We start from the raw sequence: 5,684 nt of genomic DNA on the forward strand, positions 1-5,684 counted from the left end.
AATACCAATAAAATAAGAACTCTCAGCCTTCCAATAAGTGAACTGAGCGGCAAGCGAAGTGCACTTATTTACAAATAACTAAGAAATCACCTTAACATGCGTTTTTCCATTTAATCTTTTCAACACACACACAATGTTAGTCGTTTAGTGGTCTCGATAAATGTACAGCTTTATGTTCTATTCTTCAAAGGAAGAATGTCAATTTAGAACAATCTTGTAAATTATCTGATTCAGTGTGCATTGCAACATTGAAAAACAACATTAGCACCAGTATGTTTTATACATGTTAAATTGCCAAAATTGACATCATTACTATGTGCATTTAAAAAATGCATGTAATGAGTACGACAAAACTCTAAAAGAGATTTCCCAAAGTTATTGTATCCTTATTTGTCTTTGTTAATATGAAATAAGGCACTGCCTTTGACGGGCTCTAGGTATGTTATCAACTACAGGCAAAATTGATTTTATATGACATACTATGACTACGACCATTTAGATCATTTAGGTGCATCACAAGTAAGGTTAAGGCAATGCAAAGCAAATTTAATATTTTAATGTTTGAGAAAACACATAATTGCAAACACAATAAATATTCTTATTTACCTAATACCGAATATCATACAAGCAGTTACAGAACAAAAAATGATTCCTACATAACAAGGTAAACAAACCTTAACTTAAAAATTAATGATCACAGTTATCTGACAATCAACCTGTACTTTACTATTTTAATATGTAAAACAGCATTGTGTATATTTTAGATGTTTAAGGTTCTGCAAATAACCCCAAAAAATGGTTTGACCCCCTCAGCAGTTTGAAATGAATCTATTTTCCCTGTAGTTGACGTTGTTAGCACCATTTTATCATTGAATATAACAATGTATGCAGAAAGTATGAACATATTTAATTATTTAAAGTATGAGACTTTAAACTGAATTATAAACATTCAACAACAATACATCTTTTACATTTGAAAAAAAAAACAAGCACATAGATTATTCAATAAAACATGAGTTATTGATATTACATATATATATATATGTTGTAAACTGGTAATATACCCGGTATTCACAATATAGCAGTTTAACAGTTCACAACATAATCAGAACAAGAATCATGCAGAATGTACTATAATTATGCTTACATTAGCTCATTCATTAGCTCATTCAGTTTATAACTATATCCTTTGCAAATACACTTAATTGTTCAGAACGTACTAGGCTTAGTTTTAATTTTAACAACGCACGGTATTCTAGACAAAGTTAATTGCCCCCTTCCCTGGCAAGGGATTAGTGGCTTACTGACCAGATGACTGAAATAAACCATGATGTATTGATCTAGTGATAAGGGACAAATCAGCCCTGCATTTGTCAACAAATAAAGAAAAAAAAGACCAGCCCTCCCATAAGCTTGTCTTTGAGCCCAGCTGGGAGGGGGGGGGGGGCTTCAGCCCTAAAGCCCAGGGCTGAATCATTGTCTTGGCTAGCAAAGTTAGTTCCAGCATTATATGGAGCGCTTTCATATTACTTTATACGACTCAAAAATGAACATCCAATAACTTATGTTTTTGTGCTTATATACAAATTTAACATGTATCTATGAAAATTGGAAATATAATGGAATCAGAACCTGGTTTTTAGCTAAAGAAGATATGCCATCATATGGTACAAAATCATGAAAGGTAATTCTACAATACTGACAAATAAATTTTTTGCAAGATGTTTAAAACAATTTCAACAATTTATAATATGATGAGAAAGATTTGTAAAGGAAATAAAGATGTTCTACAAACACTTTCGAAAAAAAACAACACTAGTGTTTAAATTAAGTTTTTTCATAAAATTTAACCACTTTCACATGTAAATCAAAATTAAAAAAGATATTTATTAGAGTTTATGATGCTCTTTTGAGAACACTTTGAGATGCATATGCAATTCTTGTCTCTTAGTTTAAATGTTTTTGATGACGGTACTGAAGTCATCAATCCCAGATCCAATATGCACTCTGGTATACTAGGGTACTGAAGTGATCGGTCCCATATGCCAACTCTGGTATCCTGGATAAAACGTAACTTGTGAATACGGTACTGAAGAGATCAATCCCTGATGCGACTCTGGTATCCTGGATAAAACGTTACTGCTGAATACAGTACTGAAGTGATCAATCGCTGATGCGACTCTGGTATCCTGGATAAAACGTTACTTGTGAATACGGTACTGAAGTGATCAATCCCTGATGCCACTCTGGTATCCTGCGTTACTGGTGAATACGGTACTCAAGTGATGGATCCCGATCTGAAACAGATTAACACCAAACTGAAGTAATACACAAGGGTCAATTTGTTCACACTGACACAGAGGAAGAGGCTATCACACTAACAAATGAAGTCACCTTTGTTAAAAGTATGTAAATATGGCCCAAGACCACAAATGTTTTTAGTATATGTTTCATATAAACACTAACCTGGCTTTTCTCTTCAAATCAGTCGTTGCATGATTTTTTTTTGCAATTTAAACATACTTCAAAATCCCTCGTTCAATTCAGGCTGTATGCAACACATACTGAAAGTTTGGCAATGATATCTTAAACACTTAAAGAATGAGTATTAGCACCTGTGGTGTTTTCTTAAAAGGCAGAATAGCCATTTCCATAAAATGGTAAGCCGCAAACTTTTTAAGAGCCATTGTTTCCTCATGCATTGGAATAATCTGACCAGGTAAAGTTCTCCTTGTAACTTTCAATGATGTCTATACCACAAAAATAGCCTGCCTACTCTTATAAGATTTTTTCTAAGCAAAATAAGTTTGTTTCACTTTATCGGCTTAGCGTTTTATATAACAAGAGCCGTCGTAAGACAGCGCGCGCGACTACGCCGCTTTGACTTAGAATACAATAACGATGGAATAATACCAAGTCTGGTCTCTTTATGTCAAACATAACTGAAATTATTCGATACATAAGGTGACTTTGATGCTGCCCTACCACCAGCCCGCCCAAACAATGACACAAGTCATTCAAATAACTTGAATTCCCATTATGAAAATGTGGTTAAGAATATACAAATATGTCTTTCAAAGGAAATGAAAAATAAATAAAAAATAATAAAAAATCAAGGGCCATAATTTGTATTTAGGCTTAAAACGGAGTTATGTTTCTTGTTGTAAGATGGTCGTAAATAATTTTGAATTTTATTAAGTGCATTTAATGAACGGTAGTTTTTTTTTATTAAAATCCCAACTTGCCCTTAACTTTTACTTGCCTAAAACTTTAACCTAAGTCAATCAGGGGCCATTACTTGTATTAAGGATATGGGGTTATGTAACCTCATTGGGTGATGGTCCTGAACAATTATGTGAAGTATTAAGTCAATTGAATGAAGGGTATAGAAGTTATTAAACAATATCCCAACCTGCCCTTAAACTTTAACCTAAGTTCCATTGTCAATCAGGGGCCATAATTTGTATAAAAGATAATACGGAGTTATCTAACCTCATTATGTGATGGCTCTGAACATCTGTGTGAAGTATTAAGTCAATTGAATGAATGGTATTGGAGTTTTAAGTGAAAATCCCAACTTGCCCTAAAACTTTAACCTGCCCTAAAACTTTAACTTAAGTCAATCAGGGGCCATAACTTGTATTTAGGATAATATGGAGTTATGTGACCTCATTGTGTGATGGTCCTGAACAACTGTGTGAAGTATTAAGTCAATTGAACAAAGGATATAGAAGTTATTAATAAATATTCCAACTTGCCCTTAAACTTTAACCTAAGTTCCATAGTCAATCAGGAGTCATAATCTGTGTAAAGAATAATATGGAGTTATCTAACCTCATCATGTGATGGCCCTGAACAACTGTGTGAAGTATGAAGTCAATTGAATGTAGGGTATTGGACTTACAGGTGAAAATCCAACTTGCCCTAAAACTTTAACCGGACGCCGACGCTGGGGCGAGTAGTATAGCCCACCTATTCTTCGAATAGTCGAGCTAAAATGACATAGCGCCAAACTGAAATCCATCAACTTGTCAAATTTATGCTTTTCTGGTCTAGTTATATACAAAGGTAACAGAAATGTTCAGCTTAACAAAATAAATAATAAGTGATAATGTGTTTATAGACATTCTAAACACCACTATATGCCAAATTGATTGCTTCCGGGACAAATGGCGCAACAAAAGAAATGGCAAAAAACACACAAAAACTGAAAGATTCATGACAACTGCTAGTATTTTCATGTATGAGGTGGCTACATGATGTAGAAAATGCAGCGATAGCATTAATATGCCCTAGTTTATTTTTTTTTCTCATTAAGTATCTGTTTTGAAGACTAGATTTGGCTTAAAATCAAGAGTACAGCACTAGTACTTGTTTGTGTGTAAATGATTCCAAAGAGTGAGATTTATAGCAAAGCAGGTGTAAATAAGCAACTTATAGACAATGGTAGAGTTGACTTACTTTATTCTTCTGAACTATTGGATTCAGAGCTGCATCTCCTGGATGCCAAGGGCGAAAAGCCGCAGCTACATGTAACTGGAGCTTATTGGGACAACATAATCTGCAAGCAAGACACAAAATCAGTGTTTGACACAGAATAAAAGTATCTGCTTCTACTGTTAAAGTATAAAAATGCCTGTAAACACTCATTTGAGGCATACACAACCTTTTATGTAGGCATTAATGTGGTAATATGCAGAAAAGTTTATTAATTCAAAGATTTTCATGGCAAAATTATTAAATATAACAGTCTTTTGGACATTTTGCAATCAGTTTTTAACAACTCAAAGGTTAATGTCAACTAATTGAGTACCTGGATGCATTTTGAAAGCGTTGAAACCATACATACTTAAAATTATTTCCTACTTGGAGAGGATATTCCTTTCTCGGAAATCTTTGCCAAGAACCGGTATGGAATTCCATCACAAGACCACGTTTTGATCAGCATTGGTTCTTGTCCTTGAAAATACTTATGTGGCTTCAGCAACCAGGCTGGCTATAGAAATAAACAATACATAAGTGTTTTTAAAGCTGCACTCTCACAGATTGAACGTTTTGACAACATTTTATTAAACAATTGTCCTGAGATTCGATACATAAAAAAATATTTTAGGTGCCAATCTGGTGTTCAGTCCCTTTAAGGCATTTTTAGTGTATTTGGGTGTTTTCTTTAATGCATAAAGGGAAAAGGTTCTAATCTCAATGAAACCGGATCACCTTTTTTCTTTTGCCTTCAGAAATGTCAAGTTTTTCAATGTATAAACTTCAAATAAATGAATATATTCATGAATGTTTGATAGTATGAATTAAAGAAAAGATGCAATATTTCTTTTGATAGGGATCTCATTGTGTTACTGTGATTGTTTAAGTGGATGGTTTTCTTGTTCATCAGCATATGCACACTATTTAAAATGAAAAATCATTCTGCATCTCATACATGTATGTGTAGTAAGTTTTGATACTTGTTTGCAATTATGTATGTTTGCTTAAAAGAGCCAAAATGTGCGAATAGATGCACAATACAGACCAAAGACCAATACAAGTCAGGAGTTTCATAAGAAAATAACCAAAAACGGGATGAAAGAAATTCAATTAGGAAAGAAACAAACAGTATATCAATGAGCTTATACGATCAAGAATAGCTGATATTTGGAACCTCCATATCAATAGTTAATGGTGTAGCA

This window comes from Mya arenaria, chromosome 13 (assembly GCF_026914265.1).
Source record: "Mya arenaria isolate MELC-2E11 chromosome 13, ASM2691426v1".
Lineage (NCBI taxonomy): Eukaryota > Metazoa > Mollusca > Bivalvia > Myida > Myidae > Mya > Mya arenaria.